Consider the following 27,858-nt stretch of genomic DNA (forward strand, 5'->3'; position numbering starts at 1 on the left):
GAGAATACTGGGGTAGGGGTGGGAGTGGGAACACAATAACTATGTTCAAAAATTTGAAAGATTGTCATGTGGAAGAGGGATTGGACTTGTTTTTTTGTTTTTTTGTTTGTTTGGGGTTTTTTGCTTCAGAGGGTAGAACCAGATGGAAGTGCATAGAGGCACATCTAAGGTTTGATTTCTGAGGGGGAAACAACAACTACAACAATAACTTCTCAAATCTTAGAACTGTTCCAAAGTGTAATGGGCTTCCTCAAGAAATGATAGGTTCCCTGCCTCTCCTTGAACGTCTTCAAGAAAAGGCTGGATGATTGTTTGTAGGTATATTAATTAAGAATTCTTTTCAGCTACGGGCTGGACTTGATAAATTCTGTGATACTTTGATTTATTGGAACACTGTCCTCTTCCTATACAAGGATGGTATTGCCACAAAATACTAGACACTAGAGAAGGGACTGGTAGACACATGCATTATCTTGACTGCTTCCCTGGCAATTAGAACAACAGGGAAAGATGCAAAGATATGCATATGTCAATACAATCCAGGAATGCAGTCAGCTATTATTTGCTACATCAGTGGTGAGCCAGCCAGCTTCCTTATAGCTGTAGGCCATGGTACTGACTCCTGCTGAGACAATAGTAGTATTTATAGACATTTTACATTACCTTTCTTCATATATTGTGCTGTTCCAGCTAAAACATATATGCTGGGACCAACAAAATTTTGGCTATTATTGCTACATTTCATAATGCTCACAGTGTGTGTAAGATAATGCTTGCTATTTAGGATTTTTGTAATTGCAATTGCTATCCTTCCTCTGCAAATGGAAATATAGTAATATTACATGTGAGAGAATGTTTATTCACATGCACTCTACCCCTTTACACAATTTAAGTAGATGTAAAATCCCAAGTAAGTAGATATGTAAAATCCCAAGGGAAAGTTATAAGTTCTTCTGGACAAAGGCATTATGATTCTCCTCCAAGTCAGGAAAACTCATCTCCCTGAATTCAAATCTGACTTCAGACACTTACCAGCTCTGTGACCCTAGGCAAGTCACTTAACCCTGTTTGCCTCCGTTTCCTCATCTGTAAAATGAGATGGAGAAGGAAGTAGCAAACCACTCCAGTATCTTTGCCAAGAAAATCCCAAATGGGGTCACAGAAAGTCAGGTATGACTGAAAACAGCTGAACAATAAGATGTAGTTTACTCCTAAGTTTCGAGGGAAAATCTTTCCCTGTTTCTAAAACTATGAGAATGCTTATTTCAGCACAAATGAAGAAAGATTTTGGAGTGCCCTAGTTCCTACAGATAATGAATCTCTGTATTCCAAGCAGAAATAAGAAGGATGAGCCTCCTTATCCTAGACCAGCCTGAAAGCCTGTCCAATCAATACTCTGGGATCCCTAGAAACTAGAAAACTGAAACTCCCCTGCTGTGAGTCAGAAATGGGGCATGGGATGCATAAAAAGGAAAAGCTGGTGAGCTGTCCCGGGTGCTGGTACCTCTGCCAAACACATACACTAGTCCTTAGGGATGCTGATGCTCCACTCCCATTTCTCAACTGCTCTGGGATCACAGACTTCTGTGTTACTCAGATAGTTGGTGGAGAATCATTCACCTTTGGTGCTAACACCACCACTGGAATGCTACCTACCCATTTTTGGTGCTCCAATGCTCCTGTGACTTCTGGGAGTTACCACCCAACCCCTACCAATTGATCTGAGACAGTGGACCTTTAAACTACCCAGGTAGTATTGGAGAAACACCCTTGGTTCTTGCACTGAGTCAGTTGTATTGTAACTCCTGACCATCAGGGCATGTGGGGAGCTTCCTCCCCTTCCTCGCTGATCTTGCTTATTTCTGCACAAGCTTCTGTGCTTCTAAAAACTCAGATAACCTCAGATAAGACTCAGAAAGACCTAACTCAAGAAACAGACTTGAGGAGCTTCCTATCTCATTTCCAGTCCTCCTGAGATCACTAATCAACTTAAACAATTTCCTTTAGTAAGTTTCATTAGAACATGTAAGTTCTGTGCATGTGACCTGTTTCCTCCTTCAGTGTGGTGATTAGTTTATTAAAAAATAATCATTTAGAGAGCAATTACAGATAAATATGGGGAATAATATGACTAGAAGAATCATACCTATTCCTTTATTCTCTCTGGACCCCAAAAGAAACCATAATTTATTTGTAAAAAGCAATATGGTATTTCGTCATATTGTTCAGGACCCTTTATCAACTCTGTGTCTTTATGTAGGTTGTCCCAAAGTCCTGAAATAGTCTTCTATCATATCTTTTCATCCTTCAAGATCCAGAGAAGATGCTAAACAGGAGCTGATCTTGTTAAACCAGTATGATATAACTTTTTATACTTTATTTAACATTCATATTTTAAAATTGTGAGTTCTGAAATCTCTCCCCCTCACTCTTCCCTTACCCATTGAGAAGAAAAGCAATATGGCATCTACTATACATGTGAAGTCATGCAAAACATATTTTCAAAAACATAGTCATGTTTTTTTTTTTTAAAAAAGCAACAAAAATAAAGTGAAAAAGTATGCTTCAATCTGCACTCAGGTTTCATCAGTTAGTTCTCTCTCTGGAGGTGGATAGCATTTTAAATCATGAATCCTTTGTAATTTTCTTGGATAATTATATTGATTAGAGTAGTTAAGTCTTTGACATTTGATCATTGTTACAATATTGTTATTTCCGTATACGATATCCTCCTGGTTCTGATCATTTCACCATGCATCAATTCATATAAGTCTTCCCAGATTTTTCTGAAACCATATCCCTTGTCATGTCTTATAGCACAATAGTATTCCATCACGATAATATGTGATATAATTTTAACAAACTATATTTAACCAAAATCACCACTTGGTGGCACAGTGATTTTTATCCTATTACTACTAATTAAATGCTAGTGATCAAGAAATATATCCTTTATCCATAAAAGCCAAATTTTGAAACTTTTAATTCATTTTTAAAATTCATTTTTGGCTAAATTATATACTCTCTAAAGAACAAAAATTGTAAATAATTCAAAGGACAATGAATGGTAAGATACATGGTGGATGTAAGTAGTTTGCAACAAGTCAGCAATGACGACTTGTGAATGAGAAGTAGTTTAAAAGAGAGTCCATTAATAAGCATTTATTAAGTACCAACTATGTGCCAAGAATGGCACCATATGCTAGGAATATAAAGGAAGGTAAAAAACCAGCCCCCGTCCTCAAGGAGCTCACAGTTTAATGGTGGAGACAGCATGAAAACAACTATGTGCAAATAAGATTTATACAGATAAATTGGAGATAATCAACAGAGGACAGGAACAAGCATAAAGGACATGTAAGTCTAGTAAGGTAATAGATTAGACATGTTGCAACAATGAAGGGTAATAGATAGACAGTCTGAATGGATATTGAACTGGAATTCTAGAAATAGTAAAAGAATCAGACGAAGACTTTTATGGAGCGCTTAAGCAAAGTCATGGACAAGAATGGTAGAGGAGAGCTGTCTTCAGATGTTTGAAGGGCTTTCATGTGAAAGAGGGATCAGACTTACTCTTCTGGTCCCAGGAGCCAGAACCAGGAGTGATGGGTGGAAGTTATATAGAGGCCAATTAAGGTTCAATAATAATAAGTACTTCCTAACAATTAGAGCTCTCCAAAAGGGAAACAGGCTGCCTCAGCAGGGGATGAGTTCCCACTCAGAGGTCTTCAATGAGAGGCTGTATGACCACTTGTCGCCTATTTTAGTGAGGGTTCCTTTCATATAATTAGTTGAACTTAATGACTACTGAGGTCCCTTCTCAATCTGAAATTCTGTGATTCTGATTCTATGAATACATGGGATCAAAAGGAATAGAAGAGTTGCCTTCTATACCAGTGGAGGGTGTGCCTCCATCCATTATGGACACTTTGAAGTATTGGTGTATGTGTGTATGCGGAAACAGGAGGCAGCTAAGTAATACTGGGGAAAGAAGGGGTGGATTTGGAGTTAAGAGGACCTGAGTTTATATCCTAACTTGTGTGACTCTGGGAAAGTCATTTAACTTCTCTCAACCTCAATTTTCTCATCTGTAAAAGGGGGATAATAATAGCACCTACTTGACAGGGCTGTTGGGAGTATCAAATGAGAAGTGTGTAAAGTGTTTTGAAAAAAACTTAAAATGCTGTATAAACATTAGCAATTCCTACTACATATAGATTGTGTTCCTTAATAAAGTCTAAAACTACAATAAGACTTTTAAGATACCTTGTGAGTAGTGTATGTGTCTGTGCATACATATACATACATACACACATACATATGCATAGATCTATTTATATGTATATATTTAAGTACTTCAATGCATTTATAATAGATATAGGTTAAGTGGTTATCTGTTAAGTGCATACACATACATTTATAGATATATACATCTATAGATTTTTTTATTGTTGTTCAGCCATTCAGTCATGTCTGACTCTTCATGACCCTGTGGATCATTGTCTGTGGAGTTTTCTTGGCAAAATTACTAGAGTGGTTTATCATTCTGTCTCTGGTGGATTAAGGCAAACAGAGGTTAAGTGACTTGCCCAGGGTCACACAGCTAGAAAGTGTCTGAGGCTGAATTTAAACTCAGGTCTTTCTGAGTCTAAGCCCAGAGCTCTCTATCCACTGAGTCATCTAGCTACCCAAATGTATGAACATATGTGCATGCATGTACACACACATATATGCACACACATATCTATGCATGTATGTATGTGTATATGTATACATATACATTCACACACCTGTATATGTATATTTATATCTTGTGTTCAAGTTACACATAATAAATGAGGGTGCAAAATAAGCATAGCGTAGTGGATAAAGAGTTGGCCTTGGAGCCAATTTGGAGCCAGCTTGAAGACATGGCTCTTGAGTACCACCTCTGATGTATCCTGACTGTGTGACCCTAGGTGAGTTATCTAACCTCTCAGGATTCTGCGTAGCTCTTTAAGACTGTCAGTTGCAGAGTAGGTGCCATTGCATTGGTCCTCATAAAGAGTAACTGACACCAATGATGACATCCCAGGTCTTATCAAATGTATGTGTGTATGTGTGTCTATATATGCATCTTCCTCTACCATTGCAATTCAGTATCTTCTCTTCAACTGATGGTCTTAGAGAGTTTCCCAGGGAAATAAGAATATAAATGGATTTCTTAAGGACCACTGACCAGTATATGTCAGAGGATGTATTTGAGATCCAGGTCTTCCTTACTCCAAATCTGTAGTATATAGTCCTATTTGGACTCCTTTATTTTTTGTTTGTTTGTTTGTTTGTTTAGCTGTGCCGTGGACAGTTAAAGTTTCCAGATAAATGACCTTTGGATAAGTGAGGTGTTTTCTAGAGTTTTTCCCCTAAAGGTTATAAGCTGTTTCATTTCTGTTTTTGTATCTTCATTACCTAAACCAGTGTCTTATACATTCTTGTTGTTCAATCATTTCAGGCGTGTCTGACTCTTTGTGACCCTATTTGGGGTATTCTTGGCAGCAATACTAAAGTACATTACCATTTTCTTCTCCAGATAATTTTGCAGACAAGTAAACAGAGACAAATAGGGTTAAGTGATTTGCCCAGGGTCACCCAGCTAGTGAGTGAGTGTCTGAGGCTAGATTTTAATCAGGAAGATGAATCTTCTTGATTCCAGGTCCAGCACTTTATCCACTGTTCCACCTACCTGCTATCTTACTTAGTAGGCACTTAATAAATGCTTGAATTTAATTGTTGTATGGTGTACTTGTTTTTAAACTGGTTGAAAATTTAAAATTCATGTGATTTCAAAGCATATACAAAACTTTTTCGTGGAGTATACCTTTTTATAGATGATTCTTGTGTGTTTGTTACAGTGGAAATAACATTGGTTTTAGAATCAGAGTCTGAATCCCAGCTCTGTGACTGTGTAACCATGGGCAAATCAGTTGATATTTCTAGGACTAAATTTCCTCATCTGTAAAATTGGGGCGGTCAGATTAGATAATCTCTATGCTCCTTCCCAACTCAAATATTTTGTAAAAAGCAACATTGTATTGTGGATAGAATACTGATTCAATGTCTCTAGGGCTTGGTTTCTTCATCTGTAAAATGGGTGTAGACTGGAGAGGGAAATATATAGATTAAATGACCTATACACTTCCAGGTCTAATACTCTGTGAGAGACAGCGTGGTGTGGTGGATAGAGTGTTGCCTTCGAGTCAATATGACCTGGATTCAAATCCTCTTTGACCCTTAAGCTGTGGGTCCTTGAGCAAGTCACTTCAATTCTTTGGGTATCCATTTCCTTATCTGTGAAATGAAGAACTTAGATTAGATATTTTCTAAGGCCCCTTCTAAATCTGTTATCTCTTTTTTCTTTCTATATTTTTCTTTCTCTCTTTTTTTCTTTCTTTCCTTCCTTCCATCCTTTTTTCTTTCTTTCTTTCCTTCCTTCCTTTATCTTTCTCTTTCTTTCTTTCTTTCTTTCTTTCTTTCTTCCTTTCTTCTTTCTTTCTTTCTTTCTTTCTTCTTTCTTTCTTTCTTTCTTTCTTTCTTTCTTTCTTTCTTTCTTTCTTTCTTTCTTTCTTTCTTTCTTTCTTTCTTCTTTCTTTCTTTCTTTCTTTCTTTCTTTCTTCGCTATCTCACCCAGGCTGGTAATGCAGCAATCACTCATGCTCATCCCCATACTAATTGACCTACTGCATTTTTTTTTTAACTTGGGCTGGTTTTCCCGTCCTTAGACAACCTGATGGCCCTCCACTCCTAAAGGCTTACCATATTAGTGCCAGATTTAGTGTAGACACTTGATCAGCTTTAGCCCATTCCCATCTCATTCAAACTCCAGCTATCCATGCCTCAGCCTCCCCAACAACAGGGGATTATGGGCATGTATCACCATACTCAGCCTAAATTTATTATCTTATGAAACTCTGCCGTCCCACCCTGATCTCTTTTGCACTTCTACCTAATGTGTAACAGTCTAACACACAATTTAAATTATATATGTCTTATATTGTTCCCTAATTGTTTCATGTTTGTAAGTCTGGCCACCTTACATAGATTATAAGCTCCTGAAGGGGCAGGAATCGTATCATATTTCTTTTATATCCCCTACAATACTAGTATAGTATGTTGCACATAGCAGTTTTTCAAAAAATACTTATTGATTAATTGATGTTTAATTTTTATTTTATGAAATATTTCATTTTGCCACTTGTTTTTTCATTCCTACTACTTCAACTTTCTCCATCTCAGATATTTCTCCTATTTTCCTAGAAGAGTCGCTTATTTTCCCAGTCAGACAAGCAGCTATTTTCTTCTTCCTCTTTGACTTTGGGCACATTCTCAGGCACGTTGAATTAATAATTTCTTTTCTTTCTGATATTCTCTCTACCTGTCCCAGTTTTTGAGCTATACCATTGCCATAGGTCTGAGTTCAAAAATATCATCAAATTAAGCCTTTCCTCTGTTTTTCTAAATCCTCCAGTTCTAAAAGGTGTCTGGGATGAATTTGGGGAATATCATAATTAGTCTCTGTCTCATGACCAAGGAAGGGTCTCAGATAGTTTACTTTTTGGTAAAGGGGTGGGAGATGAGGGAAGCGACCAGTAGAGGGAGCTAGGAAATATTTCATCAAGGTAGGGAAAGAATGTTATCTTTGTTTATAGTAAGCAAATGCTTAAAGATTTGTTAGATTATATTGAAATTTAATTACTTTCAACATTTTTCCACTTCATTTTTTCCTACTGCCTAAAATTCTACCAATTACAGATTCTTTTGAAGATGCAAAACCAAACAAAAAATTCATTTGGAGGAACAAAAAGTCCAGAATCTCAAGGGAAACAGTTTAAAATGAAATGAACATAACATTATAAGATCACAAATTAAATAATCACCAAAACTATGCATTTGCATTTTTTAAGTTGAAAAGTGGATTAGACTAGAAAAGCAAAATCCAAAAGCAATAAAATATAGTAGCTTATGGTTGGATAAACCCCTAAACCACTGGAATAAGGACTCCCTATTCAACAACGACTGCTAGAAAAATTAGAATGTAAGTGGGCAAAAATTAGATTTCAAACAACATCTTACACCATATGTCATAATAGGATCTGAATGGGAATGGATTGTAAATATCAAAGGTATAAGAAAAAGAGAGAGAAGGAAATGCCTTGAATAACTATGACTAAAGAGATAGAGGTGGTTGCCAAAGATAAAGTGTTGATGTTGTTTGGTTATTTCAGTCATATCCAACTTTCTGTGACTTCATTTGGAGTTTTCTTGTCAAAGATATTGGAAGGTTTGGTATTTTCTTCTCCAGCTCATTTTACAGATGAGAAAATTTGGGCAAACAGGGTTAAGTGGTTTGCCCAGGGTCACAGAGCTAGTATGTGTCTGAGGCCAGATTTGAACTCAGGAAGATGAGTCTTCTTGACTTTAGGCTAGGCACTCTATCCACTGTGCCACCTAGCTGTCCAATTTCACTTACATATAATTTTAAAAAATCAGAAGAAAAGGTGTTGTTGGGGAAAACTGTTATAGCAGACATCTTTGTCTAATATCTAAGATGTATAAGAAAATGATGCAGATCTATTAAAATACGTGCCAGTATAGAAATGGTCAAAAGAGAGGAAGATGTAGTTTTCAAAGGAAGAATTGCAAATTACCAACATTGATATGAAAAAATTGGTTCACATTACCAAAAACAAGAGATACTTATTATAACATCTTTCAACCTTCAAATCAGCAAAGATGACAAAGGACAAAAGGGGTAAATGTTGAAGGGTCTATGGGAAGATAGATAAGTGAATGGATTGTTGGTGGAACAATAAATTTATTTTTTCTGGAAAATAATTTGGCATAATACTAGAAAAGTAATAAAACTAGATACTTTTTTATCCAATGTCATCAAATCAAGCAGAATCAAGAGAACAACTTACTTAACAGCAAAATAATGTAAAGGAATATAACATTATAAAAGGCTTCAGAAACAGACAATCTCAGAAAGGAACACAGGTAAGAAAGGAAGTGTTGGAACAACTATATTAAATTTTAGCTATACAAAACAAAACAAAACCCATATAGAGTAGAGATTCACAGCTTCATATGCAGCTTTCTTTTTTTTCTCTTCTCTATGTAGGCAAAAATACATGTCTGTTGATGTTTATCAAGTATTTAATACAAAGGAAATTTTTAGAAGAAGGAAAGAAAAGAACTCTAATTAATGACTAATCATGTGACTAATCATGACTTTAGTGAAATGTTGGTGAAGCAGTTTTCAGCAAAGACATGGTAGACTGAAGATACAGAATGAGGTACATGCTGTCAGATATGGTCAGCAAACTAATTTGCTTTTCTCATTTGTTAGATACTACAAGGCATAAGAGCATTGGACCTGTAGTCAAGAAGACTTGAATTCAAATCTTCCCTCAGATACTTATTAACTGTGTGACTCTGGGTGAGTCGCACAATTCTTCACCGTTCTTATACATTGCAGATTTAGTGTTGATCTTCACTGGTATAGGGAGGACCCTATGCCTGTGAAATCATGAATCTAGTCTAAATGAGTTCTACTTCACCATTACAAGTAATGAAAAATTCATGAATGTTGAATATATGTGAATTTCTAATCTTGTAGCTCTTTATCAAAAAAAACAATCCCGGGGCATCAAGATGACACAGAGGATAGAGCACCACCCTGAAGTCAGTAGGACCTGAGTTCAAATCCCGAGCTCAGACCAAACACTTGACACTTACTAGCTGTGTGACCCTGGGCAAGTCACTTGACCCTGATTGCCTCACCAAAAACAAACAAACCAAAACAAAAAAAAAAATCCAAACTTAGATGTGTCTACCCAGAAAGTTTTCTAAGAATTTTAACATTTGTTACCATCAATCAACCAATGAATATTTATTGAGCAGCTACCATGGATACAGGGTATGTTCTTGTACCATCCCTTTCAGGTAGAGAAGGGGTAGATATTTACCTAGAAAAATACTCAGACTCAGAGAAGGGAAATAGATTTGGCCAGCAAGCTTGTCAGCAGCAGATCGGTATTTAGGGACCTCAGTTTGATTCCCAGCCCAATTTTCTATTCATCAGCTTTAGCACAATCAGCGTAAACTTCTCTATTCCTCTATGTTCTGGAGCTCTGTCTTAAGTTAATTAATTTAGAACCTGGAGCATACAGTAACATATGAGTGTGTTTGCACATGCCTGAATGTGTTCATGTGTAAGTTTAACAATACTCATTCAGGACATCTTAGGTTATGCAAATGCTGAAATGTCCAATTTTGTCCTCACTGTATTCCACCCTCTACTCAGTTATCAATCTGATGTTCTGAAAGCACAGGTCTGATCCTCTCTCTCTCTCTCTCTCTCTCTCTCTCTCTCTCTCTCACACACACACACACACACACACACACACACCTTATTCAATAAACTCCAGTGGCTCCCTATCATCTCCAGGATCAAACATAAAATCCTTTTTGGCTTTGAAAGTCCTTCATAACTCATCTCCTTCCTGTCTTACCAGTCTTCTTATATCTTACTCACTTCAATGTGCTCTGAGATTCAGTGACACTGCCCTCTGTGCTATTTGTCCCACAAGACACCCCATTTCCCTACTCCACGTACTTCCCCTGCCTATCTCCTATTCCTAGGATGCTCTCCCTTGCCATCTCTTCCTGCTACTAAGGAAGATGCAACTCCCAGCTACAATCCCACCTTCTACAAGAAGACTTTGTTGGTCCTCCTTAATGATAGTACTTTCCCCCTAAGATTGTCTCCAATCTATACTGTATCATCTTATTTGTACATAATTGCTGACATGTTGTCTTCTTCATTAGACTGGGAACTCCTCAAGGGCAATGACTGCTTTTGACTTTTTTTGTATCCCCAGTGCCTTGCACTTAGTAGGCAATTCATAAATACTTCCTGACAGTTAACTGACCTAGCAAATGTTTGATAGATTCTTACTGACTGTTAACTGAACATAGTAGGAACCTAAGCAATGCTTGCTGACTGACCAACATAGTAGGTACTTAATAAATGCTTACTGATTGACTGGTATCTCTCAGTAAATACCTCTGCATACAGTCTCTAGCTCTATAGCTGCCATAGAACATCCATCAGTTCTCCAATTCCATTGTGATCAGCTCCCAGTTATACCTGCCAGGATTTTAAAATCTGAGCTCTCCTAATGATTTATAACATTACCTCTGAATTGGGTAAAGTATGAAGCTTGGGCCATTGTCTGAACCCTATTTCCTCTTGCATAGGTATCACTCCCAGCACTTGTCACACATGATGAATAGTGGGGAGTTGAAAAAAATGCTGAGTGCTACTTCTTGCAAATGTCACTCTCTGTTTAATATTGCTCATGCTGGCAGACTTCAGGCCAATGGTGATTCATGGTAACCCAGCACATCTTAGTTTACGTAAATGCCAGATTGTTGAGCGCACCACTGATGTCTGTCAGCTTTTGTATAGAGTTTGTCATCCTGACCCCAATTTAACAGCCTTTGTTCAATGTTAATGTTGCTATTGAATACATGTTCTAGAATTTCAGCATGATTATCCCCCAGTCACAAAACCCTCTAGAATAAGTCTCTTCCATAGCATTTCTGACACGTGAGGATTGGTCCTTTGTGAAGCAACCTTGGCATCCCATTTTTGAAGTTATAATTTTTAAGAAATTCTCGGTACTGTAAATCCATCTCCCTCTGAATAGCTTCTACATGCTATCAGGGACCTCTTTCTAGGCCAGGGATTCTTAGGGGGTCCATGGATAGAATTCTAAGGGGGATGTCTGTGAACTTGGATGGAAAAAAAATCACATCTTTATTTTCACTAACCTTTGGTTTCCTTTATAATTCTATGCATTTTATCTTATGTATTTGAAAACATTTTTCTGAGAATGGATCCATAGACTTCACTAGACTGCCAAAGGGCCCAGGACACAAAAAAAGGCTGAATCCTCCTGACCTAGGTCAATGTTGATCCAATCTAAACATCAGCATTCTTTGGGTTTGGTTGTTTTTCTAGCAATTAGTCCACCTAACCCTCATTTCTCCATTGTGTATAGAAAGATTTAATAAAACATTTTTATCAATTACCTTGCTGAAATTACATTCCTATAACTACTCAAGTTAGTAATCCTATGGGGGGGGGAATGGAAAAGTGAGGCTAATTTGTCTTGATTTGATCTTATTGAACCCATGCTGGCTTCTAGAAATCACTTCTTTTACAAATGATCCTCTAATAATCTTTTCCTAGAGTTTTGCCATAAATCAAATCAAATCAAATCAGTCTGAGGTTTTCAAAATTTGTTTCCCCCCCTCTTAAAATTGGGACACCATTGACCACTCTTTAGTTTTATAGTGTGTCATTTGCTGTGCTATTTTCAAAGATTACATTAATTCAATTCATGAAGCATTTCTCAAGCATCTACTGTATGCCAGGCACTGTCCTAGTAAAACAAATGAAATGACTCCTGCATTGAAAGAGCTCATATTCTATCTTCCTTTACCACCACCTCCCATCTCAAACCTCAGATCAATAGGATTTTTAACTTTTACTGATACTATTTTTGGAGTCCCGTAGAGAAGGCAGAATGGTGAAGTAGGAAGAACATTGGTTTGAAAGTCAGAGGACCTGAGTTCAAATCCTAACTCTCCCATTGTGTAACCTTGAGCAAGCTGTGAACTCTTTGGGCCTCAGAGGCAAGTGGCATGGCAGATAAATTGCTGGGCCTGGAGTCAGGAAGACCTGTTCTAAATCTAACCTCAGACATGAATCCCTGGGCTAGTGACTTCACTTCTGCTTGCTTTATTTCTTCAACCGGAATAATAGCACCTACTTCCCAGGGTTGTTGGAAGGATCAAATGAGATCATATTTGTAGAAAGTGCTTAGCACAATGCCTGGCACATAGTAGATGCTTAATGAAGTCTTGTTTTCTTCCTACCTCTCTCAATTTCCTCAAGTATAAAATGAAGCAGTTAGACTAGGTGATCTCTAAGATTCCTTTCAGCTCGAATGCTAAGATTCATGGAACTTCTTTTTCTACCTTGCCTTTTTTCCCCTCAAGCCTCAGCTCAATTAGGGTTTTGACTTTTACTGATGCTATTTATCCCTGCTTATGTTCCCCACTTTCACATTTTGTATCTGCTCTTTTAAAATAGAGGTTCTTAACATTTTTTTTCAATCTAGTGAAGCTGAGGGACCCCTTCCCCAAATAATATTTTAAAACCCATACCATAAAATATATGGGATTGCAAAAGAAAGCAATTATACTGAAATACAATTATCAAAATGTTAAAAAAAAAAACCACAGGACCCCCAGAAGAAAAATGCCTGATTAAATATGAGTTGACCGGGTTGCTTCCTACACAAACACAAAGGTTTTTTTTAGATTAGTATTTGCTGAACTACATTCTGTGGAACTCTATTGGATAAGAGTTCTATGAAAAGATTTTAATGCTAGTTAGAAGAGGTCACACATTTTCATATATCAGCCAAGGACCCCTTTGACCTGATGGAAGGTGTGCCAAGCCATGGGCTTCCCCCTTCCCCAATCTTGACTCTGACCTCAGCCCCCATTCTTTGAGTGGTTGATGGTCACTCAAGAAGGCACAGCTCAGCACAGCGTACATCATCAATCCTTTGTCTCTGTTCTCATTGAGAACAACATCTTCCTTGATTCCAACTTCCCTTCTCTTTCCCCATCAACACTACTAACTTGCCTCCTCCTCCTTAAAATATGTAATCTCCCTTAAGAACTGTTACTGGGGAAGTAGAAGAAAGAGCTGGGTCATTCCTGATCCTTGCCTTCTCTGTCACTTTAAAAGCACATTCATCTTCTGTCTGTGTTGTAAATATTACCTTGGCTAAGGCATCAGCTTCCCACAGAATTCTGCATTTAAGGATTTCTATCTGCGTATTTCAGATGACCCATCATATTTGAGTCAAATCTGTTTAGAAAACACTAGTCTAGGTGCAAGGATCTTAATAATAAGGCATAGGCACATGATAACTGAGGCAATCCTTTACCTTAGCCAGAGAGACTGTTGTACTCTTCCAGTTGGGCATTAGCCATTTTTTAAAAGTGGGTCTCCCCTGGCTTATTCAGGTGGAACTATCAAAAGTATCTGGTTTATTTTGGGGGTTGGAAATCAGTGAGAAAGTCGACTTCTGGTAGAGCTCCTGATATTGGCAGATCCTGAGTACATTTAAGTCACCAAATTTAGAATGGTTCTGTTTAGTCGTGTGTTGTTCATCATTCGTTGTATCCAACTCTTCCTGATCCCATTTGAGGTTTTCTTGGCAAAAAACATGGGAATGGTTTGCCATTTCCTTTTCCAGCTTATTTTACAAATGAGGAAACTGGGGCAAACAGGGTGAAGTGACTTGTCCAGGGTTATACAGCTATTAAGTGTCTGAGGCCAGATCTGAACTCAGCTCTTCCTGACTCCAGGCCTAGAAATCCATCCACTGCGCCACCTAGCTGTACCTACTTAGCCATAGAACCATTTAGAATGGAACCATAGAGATCAACTAGCTCAGCCTCTTCATTTTGTAGATGCAGTCCTTTGTCCATCGAGGGAAAGTGATTTACCCAAGTGGTTTATATAATGGTTGAGATGGAACTAGAACCAAGACTTTTGACTCCCAGTACATTGTCCTTTCTATATCACATGGTCTCTTATCTCATAATGAGATAGCTACATATAATGTCTGTACATAAAAGGTTGACCTCTCTGAGACTCCTTTTCCTCTTGGTTTAAATTCATAGGGAGCTCAAAGTCATTTTACAAATGAGGAACCTGTAGAGCAGTAGACTTAGAGTCAGGAAAATCTGGGTTCAAATTCCTACTTTCATACTTACTAGCTGTGTGATCAAGTCACTTAATTTTTCTGGATCTCAGTTTCCTCATCTATAAAATGAGGTGGTCGGACCAGTTGGCCCATGAGGTCCCTTTTAACTCTAAGGCTATGAGCCTAAGCCTCCAGAACTGGTGATTTTTCCAATATAACGTATTGACTCCTAAAGAATTCTGTTATGTTTGGACTTTGTATTTCAAGATGAGATGTGGTGCTTGTTGTTTTTGTGGCATTTGAAGCAACCATGCCAAATACCAGATAGTAAATGTCTAGCTTATTAGTCATGAAAAGTTACTCTATGTGGTTTTACTTTGAAATGGTAAATTCATTTGTTTTATCACAGACCCAGGACAATAGACATATTTTCTTGAAAACAGATAAAAAATAATTACATTATCCCTAAGATAAGAGAAAGGTCAGAACTGTCAAGGTTGTCTCCTTGACTGCCAAGAGGTTCCATCTTTGTTGCTTTCTTACCCATATTACTAACCTTTAAAAGGGACAGCCATGGGTGTATAGGAGTGATTTAGACTGAATTATTTACATGATATTGGTAACAATTAGTATTTGATCTTGAGACAAAGTAGTAACTGAATTTTTTTCTCACCAGAGATGATTTGCCTTGAGTAGAAGAAAGAAATTAAGAAATAGGGTCATAAGAGTGACTGTGCCACCTAGATGCTCCTTCCTAGTAGATAGGCATCCCTCTTGTTTCCAGTTCTTTGCTACTATCAAAAGTGCTGATATACACATTTTTGTAGTTAAGGATCTTTTAACTTTTTCTTTGATTTTTTTTAGGGATCTAGGCCTAATAGTATTATCAACAATCAGTTTAATAACTTTTCATTCATAGTTCCAAATTTCTTTCCAGAATGACTGGACGAATTCACAGCTCCACCAACAGTACGTCCTTATGCCTATTTTGCCACAGACTCTCCAAAAATTGCCATTTTCCCTTTTTGTTATGTTTGCCAATCTGACAAATTTGATGTGGAAACAGAGAGCTGTTTTAATTTGCATTTCTGTAATTATGGGAGATTTGTAGCATTTTTATATGGTTGTTGATTTCTTCCTTTCAGAAATTATCATTTATCTACTGGCACATGACCATCATTCTTCTTGGACTAATTCCTTATATATCTTGGATATCAGACTTTTATCAGAGAAGCTTGCTGCAAAATTTTCCCAAGTTAACTGTTTCCCTTCCAATTTCAACTGCATTGATTTTGATTATACAAAACTTTTTTTCATTTTACATAATCAAATTTATCCATTTTCTCTTGCATGATCTTGTCTATCCTTTGTCTAACTATGCTTGAGTTCTTCCCTTTATAAATAGTTGCAAGTAGTATTTTATTTTTTGTTTTTCTCATTTATGTATAATGTGATCTTTTTACAGCTATGTCATGTTTCTTTAAGGAGCTTATTGTGGAATACGGTGTGAAATCTTGATCTAATCCTAGGTGTATACCAGTACATTTCTAGTACATATTTCTTGTTCACATCTAGTTTACATCTCTGATTAATTGACAGAGGTACCTAGGACTTGTTCACACCTAGTTTGCTGTTGATTTATTGATCAATTCAATTAATATGTAATTAACATGTAATATGTACTTCTGACTTGAAACTCATAACCTTTTCCATTGTTCTATGCTAAGCCTTCCACAGAGCACATTTTTTTTCCTCCATTGGTTTGCTTTCTACTGTAATTTCTCAGATGCATTGTGACAAACAAACAAAATCATCACTACTTGTATAGGAATGGGTCAGCATTCCAGTTAAGTTTGACCATTCTCTATTTCAGTTATCTACATTAAGAACTTTGACTTTTGGCAGTCATTTCTTGGGAAGCCACATTTTACTTACTGACATAAAAACTAGGTCAAAACCCCAAGATAATTATAGCATTAATTAACCCAGATCACACACTGGAACACTTTTTTTTTTTTTACTAAAATAGAAACATCTTTTTTTCTCATACTGTGTAGCCCTGAATTTTTTTATGCTAGGTAATACAATTTGCATGTTTTCCAATGCATGTAAGGAGAGTCAAAGGCAAATTTATCTGATAACATTAGCATATCCAATGTATTTGAAGAATTGACACCATTTTTAGAAGATCCCTTTGTGTTTTCATTCATCAGGGAAAGTTACTTAGAAGCCAAGAGGTCTCTTTTAAGGTGAAAGACTGTAATGTTTGGGTGTAAAAACAGCAGCAGCAGGAAAAAGGATAGAAGAGTGCTGCTGGCACTTATCTGCCTTGCGGGGGGGGGGGGGGGGGAGGAGCAGTGGGGGAGCCTCTGTGTCTGCAGAGCAAGCTCCTCCAGTCAGAGGCATTTGGGCACCCAGTCTTTGGTCAGGAGGCTGATGACTCCAGCTCTTCTTCGGGGATGTGATGAGCAGGCCCCAAAGAGAGCATCTATTTCAGAGTTTCACTCAGGGTCCCCTAACTACAGGGGCCAGTATGGAGGGACTTCTCACTTCCACTGCAGCAGCTGCAAAGCCAGAATCGGCACCTCAATACCAGGCTCACCCAGGAGGAAGATTCTGCATTATATAGGGTGGAGTAGAAGTGGGGGCCAAGCCCTGGAGGTATCCAAGGAAGTTTCTGGGTGTCTGAGCAGCAGTTCTCTAGGCTTGTTGGCTGCAGTGATCTTCCTGGTGTTGGTGTCATCCTGTATCCTATGATTCGGCACCAAGACCCTCTGTGCCTCCATCATGTGTTCTAAAATTGTGAAGTTCTCTGCCCCATCCCTCTGCTACTTGGCCATGGGGACTTCTATGAGAATCTTCAAGGCAGCTGCTGTAAGTCCAGTAAAGCAACAGCAAGAGGCAGTAGAGGGCCAGAAGGCTTGAGACCCCTGCCACAAAGGAGCAGAGGAAGAGGGCACAGAGATGCTAGACAAGGAGCTATTTCAGGTGGTGGTCTCATAGACACTGGCCATTGAAGGACATGATCTCTAATTGTGAAAACATACAATCTCTAACAGTTGTTATTCAATCATTTTTCAGTCATGCCCAATTCTTCATGACCCCATTTGGGGTTTTCTTGACAAAGATACTGAAGCCATTTGCCATATCCTTCTCCAACTCATTTTACAGATGAGGAAACTGAGGCAAACAAAGTTAAGTGACTTGCTCAGGGTGATATAGCTAGTAAGTGCCTGAGGCCAGATTTGAACTTGGGAAGATAAGTCGTCCTGACTCCAGCCCTGCATTCTATTTACTGTGCTATCTAGCTGCCCTATTCTTTAACACAGAAGTGGCCAAGGCTTGCAAACAAGTAGTGAAGAGATGCATGCTATCAACAACCATATGAAAAAGTGTTCCTGATCACTAATAATAACAAAAATGTAAACTGCGCAGATTAACACCTGTGAATAAAAAGGAAATGACAGTTATCTGAGGGGCATGTAGCAGAACAGGAATGCTAATGCAGTCTTGATGGAGCTATGAACTAGTTCAGCCATTATGGAAAGCAATTTGGAACTCTATCCACAGTAAACTACACAACCTTTCAATATTTATAGCAGCATTTGCAGGAAAGGATCAAAAACAAATAGGTGCACATCATTTGGGGAGCAGCTGAAGAAACTATGGCATATGAATATAATGAAATATTATTGTGCTATAAGAAATTATGGATGAATTCAGAGGAACCTGGAGAAGATATGTATGAACGGATGCAGAATGAAATGAACAGAACCAGGAGAACAATTTATATAATGACTGCAATGATGAAAATAAAATCAGCTTCAAAATACTACAGAATTGTAGAATGAAGTCACTATTTGTGACTTCAAAAGACTGATGATGAAGCATTTCTCACACCTCTTGTCAGGGGAGTGACAGACTAGAGGTTCAGAATGAGACACACATTTCTGCACATAGTCATTGAGTTGCTTTGTTTTACTTGGCTATACTTCTGTGTTACAAGGGAGGGCTCCTATTTTGTCACCTGGGGTGAAAATCTCTGTGCCACCCCTTACTCTTCTCTCTCACCTCCACACAAAATCAGTTCCCAATCTCCCTTGATTCTGCCTTTACATTATTTCTTGCATCCATCCCTGCTTTCCCAACCACAAGTATTGTAATGACCTCCAAATTGGACTGCCTGACTTAAGTTTCTCAGTTCAGCTATCCAGTCCATCCTTCACACAATTTCCGGAATAATCTTACTAACACACAGGTCTGACCACCTTGTACAAACTTTCAATGGCTGGCTGCCTGTTACATAAAGGAAAAAATGCAAACTCCTTAACCCTGGCAGTTATGGTCTTCCACAGTCAGACTCCAACCTATTTTTTAAGTCAGTCAGTCAAAAAGCATTTATTAATCACATACTGTGTGTCAGATATATGCTAAACACTGGGCATACAAAAAGGCAAAAACAAACAAACAAACCAGTTCCTCTAAGAGCTCACAGTTTAATGAGGGAACATGGAAACAGCTCTTTTCTAACTAAATAACTAATTAACTACATACACACAGTGTATATGTGTGTGCGTGTGTGTGTGTATATATGGTGTGTGTGTGTGTATATATGTGTGTACAAATATATGTGTGTGTATAAATATACACATATATATGTATATATACACAAATATGTATACACTGTATATACATATATACACAATATATACACACACACACATTCTCTATATATCTATATCTATATATACATACAATCACAGAATAAATTGGAGATAATCTAAGAAGGAAGGATGGGGAAAATTTTCTTGCAGAAGGTGAAACTTCAGCTGAGGTTTGAAAAATAGGTCTGCAAAATCTTGCAAAAAAAAAAGGAGGCAGAGAGGAGGAGGAGGAGGAGGAGGAAGAGAGTGCCAGGCATGGGAGACAGCCAGTGAAAGTTCCCAATCAGGAGATGAAGTATCATGTGAAGAACTGGAAGACCAGTGTCACATACATTGTGTGGGTGTGAGTAAACTGTAAGAAGCCTGGTACTCTGTGTTCCAGCTAAACTAGACTACAAGCTATTTCTTGATTTCATCATGTTTCCACACATATGTTGTCTCCTCGATAGGAATGCAAGCACCCTGAGGAAAGGGTCTGTCTTCCATTTTGCATTTTTATCTCCAGCTTTTAGCATAGTGCTTGGCCCACACCAAACTCTTGATAAGTGTTTTTCATTCATTCATTCATTCATTCATTCATTCATTCATTCATTCATATCATTCCCCATTCCTGGAATGCACTTTCTTCTTATGTTTGCTTATTGAGATGCTTCTTTTACTTTAACGTTCAGCTTAAGTGCCAAACTCCTCCAGAATTCATTCCTTGATTTCTCTAAGTTTAAATCAGTGTTTTCTCCTTCCTCAATTTTTTAGAAGCCTTTATCTAGACCTCTTCTTTGTTCCTGTCACCTTGTGTTATACTTGTTTCTGCTGGTCCTGCCCTTTCTTTTCCCCACCCTGCAACATCAGATCTTAAACTCCTTGAAAGGAGGGATGATAGCCTTATTTATCTTTGTATGCCTGATGATGACTAGGAATGTGCCTTCCACATAATGAGTGCTTATAAATGTTTCATAAATTGAGTTAGAATACTGATATCCACTGTGGCTCCCAAGAATATCCCTGGGTAAAGCTAAAGGACTACCAATGATCACTATTAAAATCCAATATTTATTAACATAATAAATAATGGAATGTTCACCTACTCCAAAAGTTTGGAAATTGGCAAATAGGAATGGGATCTCTAAAGCCATTATTTTAGTGGAAGCAATTTCCTTGTTGTTACGGTTTCTGGCATTTTTTTTTTTCATCATGTGTTAGTCGGAATACCCTAAGAAATGCTTAAATTAGTTTGGATAGGTTCATGGCAGATAGGAAGTGAAGATCAGGTTGGATGACTTTGGGGAAATTGTGCAGTACTTTTACTGATCCTAAGCTGTTGCTAAAGCACAATTCTGTAACCCTAACATTTTCCCATTGGTGCTGAATGTCTGGAAACATGGACATCACAAACTCAGAAGCAAATTACAATTATGGGTGACCTAAAGTTAATGGAAAAATGCATTATGGTTATAAGTAGGCTGTGGTACATTATAAATAATGGCTTGTATGAGAGAAGTGGATAAAAGATAAAAGACATAGAAAGCTGGAAAAGGAAGCTGATGGTCACGAAATTGGAATGACAGAAGAGGTGAGAAGCCAGAGCCCTACCATTGGCCTTCTTGAGATCATAGTAGTATAGTTCTAGGGGATCTTCAAGTCATTTAGTCCAGAGGTTCTCACACTTTTTGGTCTCAGGACCCCTCTATACTACACATTCCTGGAGTAAGGAAAACCTGAGTTCAAATCTGTCTTCAGATACTTACTAGCTGTGTGACCATGGGCAAGTCAATTAATCTCAATTTGCCTTATTTTTCTCAACTCTAAAACAGAGATAATAATAAGTGCCTACCTCCCGGGGTTGTTGTGAGGATCAAATAACATATTTGTAAAGTGCTAAAACAGTGCCTGACGTATAGTAGACCCTATATAAATGTTCATTTGTTTCACCTTAAAAATTATTGAGGACTAGGACAGCAAGGTGGTATATTAGATAGAGCACTGGCCCTGGAGTCAGGAGGACCAGAGTTCAAATCGGACCTCGGGCACTTACTAGTTGTGTGACTCTGGGCAAGTTATTTAACTCCAGTTGCCTCCAAAAAAAAATGATTGAGGACTCCAAAGGGCTTTTGTTTATGTGTGATATATCTGCTAATATTTATCATTTTAGAAATTAAAATATCTTAATATGATTACAAAAATAATTTGGATATCACAGTCCTCCAGGAAGGGTCTTTTGAAGGCCCTGAGGAGTCAAGACCACACTTTTGCAAATGCTTGATCTTGTCCAGTCTCTTTATTTTGAAGAACTGATGTCTAGATAGGTTAGTGAACTTAACCAAGGTCATAGGTAATGAATGACAGAGCTGAGATTCAAACCCAGATCTGATAATTCCAAGAACCAGAGGAAAGCTTGTAATAGTTTGGTGGACTCCTTTATGGATAATTGAGAAGACAAGGACAAGAATGGCACAGATGGGAAGATGCAGAGGAGCTATAATCATCATTGATAGTGTAAATACCCACCCACATGGATAATAAGGGATATTAGTAGTAACCGACATTGACTTCACATATACAGCCTCATTTAACTGTCACAACTTTGTGAGAGATGTAAAGACAGTATTATGATGCCCATTTCATAGATGAGGAAACTAAATCTTGGAGAGGTTAAGTGACTTGACCGTAATCACACAACTATTTTAGTATCAGAGAAGGGATTTAAATCCAGGTCTTCCTAATGCCAAATCTAGTACTCCATCCATGATATTATACTGCTACCGCCATCCAATGAAATCACAAATCCATCTAAATATTGTTTGTATGTCATCAGTGGTCTTCTAGAGGCATCCAAGCAGCTCAGTGGGTAGGACTGGACATGGAATCAGAAAGATCTGAATTCAAATACTGCCTCAGACATTGCCTAGCTGTGTGACCCTTAGCAAGTCATTTAGCCTCTTTTTTTTTGACTCGGGTTCCTCATCTGTAAAATGGGAATAACATTATTACGTTCCTCCCAGGGTTGTTGTGAGGATCAAATGAGATAATATGTGTTAAGTGCTTTGTAAACCTTAAAGTGCTATGTAAATTCTAGCTGTCGTCATCATTATCATCCTAACTTTGCTACAAAGTATGGAATCCAATATCCTGGGTTGTGAATGCTGTTGATTCTTTCCAAACTTTCGTTAAGCATCCTGCTTTGCCACTCATTTACTTATTTATGCTAAAATAATAATAGTAACAATGATGATGATGCTAACAAAATCCATTTATCTAGCATGATTGCAAAACAGTGTCTTATTTCAATTTACTTAATGTTCTGATTGGCCAAGAGTCGCTAAGATACCTACCAACCTTGGATCATCCATTTTCAAAGTGTTGGAGTATAAAGAAATATCCCTCAACCTAAAATGATGATAAGCATAATGCAATTCTTTTGATGACTCTTATTGCATAATGTAGCACCTTGCACACAGTGTACCACACAATAAGTATCTGTTGATTTGATTTGATTCAAAAATGCCTTAGGGTATTATGCACATCCATTACTGCTGCATAAAATCTGAGGGGGAATTGAGGAGAGGAAGGATAATAGGCTTTTTGAGCTTTTGGCTAATTGGATTTCTATAGAAGAGGAATTTTAGTGTAACGAGGCAAATGACATAATTAGTCATGGAGACCAAATCAGATTTTCTTGGGCATGTAACAAGCCTAGCAATACTATGCCAGACTTTGGATCTTAGACAAGTTATTTAAACTTTGCTATCCTCAGTTTCTCCTGTAAAATAAATACGTGGTCTCTAACACTGTTAACAATATACTAACTATGCCTAGGTGCATAGAAGGAGCAACTAGGTGGCATGGAGCCAGGCCAGGAGTCAGGAAGACTCTTCTTCATGAGTTCAAATCTGGCCTCAGACACTTACTAGCTGTGTGACCCTGGACAAGTCACTTAACCCTGTTTGTCTCAGTTCCTCATCTATAAAATGAACTAGAGAAGGAAATAACAAATCACTCCAATATCTTTGCAAAAAAAAATCCCAAAATGAGTCATGAAGAGTTGGACGCGACTGAAATAATTCAACAATGGCAACAATAAAAGGTGCACAGTAGCTGGCAATGTCTCGTATTTAACATAGATCTGGTGGGGTATGGGCCCAAGCCAAGATCTTTGCCCCAAAAAAGAATTTGGCTCCCATTTATCCCTTAAACTCACTCTGGTCTCAAATGAGGCTAAAATTCTACTCAACAGTTTTTCCTCCCTATCTCTCCCTTTTTTTTTTTAAGGCAATTGGGGTTAAGTGACTTGCCCAGGGTCACACAGCTAGAGCTAGTGAGTGTCAAGTGTTTGGTCTGAGGTCAGATTTGAACTCAGGTCCTCCTGACTTCAGGGCTGGTGCTCTATCCACTGCACCATCTAGCTGCCCCCTATCTCCTTTTGAAAGCCCTAGTCCCACCTCTGATCTTATCCAGACTCCATTCAAACCTCTTCCTTCCAGTTCCCTTCGTTATCTATTCCCATTCAAACTCCCAGACTTTCCAATCAGAATTCTCCCTAAACTCCTCCACCAGTTACCCAGATCCTTCTCCCAGCCCCTCCTCTGGTCACCCAAAATTACTTGAGTGTACCCTGGCCCCCATTTAAACACTGAGACTTTCTCATGCCCACCAGTCCTTACAGGTGTCGCTAATATTTAGATTCCTTAAGAGTCTGGCCTGTGTGATTTATCTCTAATAAACTTTTTCTCTAACTGAAAGAAGATTTGGGTCAAATTCTTTCAGGCAGGGCCCACATGTTGCAATTTTGGAGTTCCAGCACCCTTAAACCTCTAGACCTCGTGAGATCTAGGGACTCATGACAATAATATACCTCATTTACATGTGCCAGATGCTTAAAGGACCTTTGTATTTCCCAATGACCCATTTCTTAGGTGGGTGAGGAAGGTAGCACAGGTGAGAACACAGGTGAAAAATCAGAGCCTGGAGTGAAGTAATTTGTCGTATTCCACTTAGGTAATTAATAGACTGGGGGTAGAATCCAGGCCTCCTGATTTCCAGTCTATGCTCTTTCCACTGTACCTATGATGAACTCTATCAACAGTCAACAGCTGGTACTTTCTGTGTTCAACATCAAGAAATGGGCAAGAGATCATGTTAGAACGTGAGAAAATGTAGAATTCCAGAGCTATTAGGGACCCTGGAGATCACCTAGTTCAACCTTCTAGTTTTATACATGAGAAAAAGGAGACCCAGAGAAGTAGAGTTATTTTCTTAAGGTCACATAGCTAGTAAATAGCAGAGACAGGATCTGAACACAGATTATTTGATACCAAATCCAAGGAGGATGAGCCTTTTACATGAATGAATGAATGAAAAAATAATTTATTAAGTGCTTACTATGTGCAAAGCATTGTGCTATGCCCTGGGGCAGGGAGGTGCAAATAGATCAGCAAGACAGTCTCAGCTCTGGGAGTTCCCATTCTAATAGGAGAAGACAACACTTAGGAGATTTCAGCAGTAAGTCAGATCAGAAGGCTCCATGGTCCTTTGGGTGGAGCACCGAAGCAAACAATAATTCATCCTCTTTAATGTTATTTCCACTGATGAAAACCATTTCTGACATTGAACCCTTTGACAGGACCTTACTGACAAGAATTTTTTGCTTTATGCAAAACATATTTTATAAATCTTTGCAACTAATGAAGAGGTGTAGAGGTTTTGGGGTGCTTGAAAGGACCCCCCAAGATCGCGGCGCCAGACCCTGCCTGAAAGAATTCAACTCAAATCTTCTTCCAGCCAGAGAAAAAGTTTATCAGAGATAAAACATATAGTCCAGACTCCCAAGGAACCAAACGGGAGTCAGATTCTTTTTAGGGCTAGGGAGGATGGCGCATCTGAATAAGATCACAAGGTAAGGCTAAAACTTTCAAAGGGAAATAAGGAACTGGGCCTATAGAGCCAGATTCCCTTTGGGGAAAGGGGTGAGGACCTCGACTTGGGCCGAAACCCCGTCAACTAACATAAACTATAGTGAATACATGATTTCATTGCTAGAAGGAACTGGCAGTGTAGACATTCCTTATACCTGCTCTGCAATGTATAGACTTACTCTGTGGCACTGAATGGTTAAGTTCCTTACTCAGAGTCACACAGCTAGTAAGTATCAGAGGTGGGACTCAAACTCAGGTCTTTCTGACTTCTAAGCCAGCTCTCTATCCACTAGGCTATACTGCCTAGTGATCACAAAAGGGATAAACATGTTGCTGCTGCTGTTGTTGTTGTTGTTGAGTTGTGTCAGTAATGTCCAGCTCTTTGTGACCCCATTTGGGGTTTTCTTGGCAAAGATACTGGAGTGGTTTGCCATTTCCTTCTCCAGATCATTTAACAAATGAGGAAACTGAGGCAAACAGGGTTAAGTGACTTGCCCAAGGTCACAGAGCTAGTAAGAGTCTGAGGCCAGATTTGAACTCAGGAAGATGAGTTTTTGTGACTCCAGGGGCACTCTATGTACTGCCTAATCTACTGCCTGCCCCTCTCTCTCTCTCTCTCTCTCTCTCTCTCTCTCTCTCTCTCTCTCTCTCTCTCTCTCTCTCTCTCTCTCTCTCTCTCTCTCTCTTTCTCTCTCTCTCCATACATACACATACACACATAAGTAAATGTATCTAGACCTGCCCTCCTGACCTCTAATTCATACTCTTGCCACTATACCTATGATAAAGTCTATCAACATTCAGCTGTTGGTACTTCATGTGTTCAGCATCAAGAAATGGATAAGACATCATGTTAGAAGATGAGAAAATGTAAAATTCCAGAGCTATTAGGGACCCTAGAGATCATCTAGTCCAACTTTCTAATTTTATACATGAGAAAAAGGAGGCCCAGAGGGGTAAAGGAACACATCTACATCTACATACACATATACATACATACCCATATATACATACATACATACATACACATATATACATAAACATATACATGTGTGTATAGCCACAGAGACAACCAATATGCATGAACTCAATTACATCATCTTAGACCATCACAGCATCCCGGGCTCTATCTGGAAGAACACGGCTCCCAGGTGGACAGTATGAGTTGCAGAAACACTCCCACAGTGTCCAGACAGACCCTTAGGGCACAGGGGCCCAAAATGAATGCTTAATGAAGCTTATAAAATCATAGGATTATAGAATTATAGATCCAGAACTAAAAGAGATTCTGAGGCCGTGTTCAATTATCTTTTCTTCAAGTTGCCCTCAACAAGGAGAGACAGGTTTTATTGGGCTCATTTAAATCCTGGGTCTTGCTCTTTTTATATGATTTTCCTTAATATAATCAAAACTTAGAGAAGACATCCACATGGTCACACATACACAATACTTAGCTAATGAGTCAGCTCAAGCATGAATCCACTGCTCAGGTCCCCCAAACTGCATTTCATTTAAATTTAAATGCTTCCTAGGGGGCATTCTAGAACCATAAAGGGATTTTCATCATGAACCATTAGCATATGTTTTGCTTTAGATTACACTTTGAAACTTGCTGAATTAAATGATTTAGAGACAATGTGGTGAAATAGAATGAGGCCTGGATTTGGAGTCAGAGAACCTGGGTTTGAATCCAACTCAAAGACAAATTTCTACCTTTGTGGTCATGGACAAATCACTACCCCTTAGTCCTTAGTTTCTTTCTCCTTAAAATGAGAAGAGGGACAGCTAGGTGGCCCAGCGAATAGAGCAACTTGCCCTAGAGTCAGGAGGATCTGAGTTAAAATGTGACCTCAGACACTTACTACCTGTGTGACCCTGGACAAGTCACTTAACCCCTATTGCCTCCTCCCCAAAATAATAAAATGAAGGTATTTTGTTAATCAGTCAACAAATGTTTATTAAACATCAACCATGTGCCAGGCACTGGGGAAACAATGACAAGAAAGAAATAGTCTTTTTTAAAAATTTCTTTTGTAGTCACAGAATCACAGAATATTCGAGCTGAAAGGGACCTTAGAGGTCATCTATTCTCATGATTCATTTTACTGAAGAATCTGAAGCCAAGACAGATTAAATAGTTTGCCCAGAATTGTTTACTGACAGACAGGACTCAAACCCAGATCTTCTAATTCTAGGCCATTATTTTTTCCACTAAAGGAGTTGACTTTCTGTTGAGGACTGGACTAGATGACTCAAAAGTCTCTTCCAACTTTAAATCCTATTGAACTTATCAGTTTGAACAGATATCAGTCACACAGAAATTATTTTTTTTAAAGAAACAAACTTATGAGCTTACAATTCTGTGTTCTGACTTATTTGGGCCAGATCCCACAAAATTAATTTTGTTCTGGTTGTTTTTCAGTCATGTCTGGCTCTTTGTAACCCCATTTG

General features: G+C 38.3%; 1 protein-coding gene and 1 pseudogene across 1 annotated transcript in view; one reads left to right on the plus strand and one right to left on the minus strand.

Annotated features, from left to right (window-relative positions):
* RCAN2 (regulator of calcineurin 2) overlaps window positions 1–27,858 on the plus strand; it is a 348,645-nt gene that overhangs the window by 126,401 nt on the left and 194,386 nt on the right. The window lies entirely within an intron of this gene.
* LOC114025016 lies at window positions 17,231–17,848 on the minus strand (annotated as a pseudogene).

This window comes from Vombatus ursinus, unplaced genomic scaffold, assembly GCF_900497805.2.
Source record: "Vombatus ursinus unplaced genomic scaffold, bare-nosed wombat genome assembly UNPS02014826.1, whole genome shotgun sequence".
NCBI classification, from domain to species: Eukaryota; Metazoa; Chordata; class Mammalia; order Diprotodontia; family Vombatidae; genus Vombatus; species Vombatus ursinus.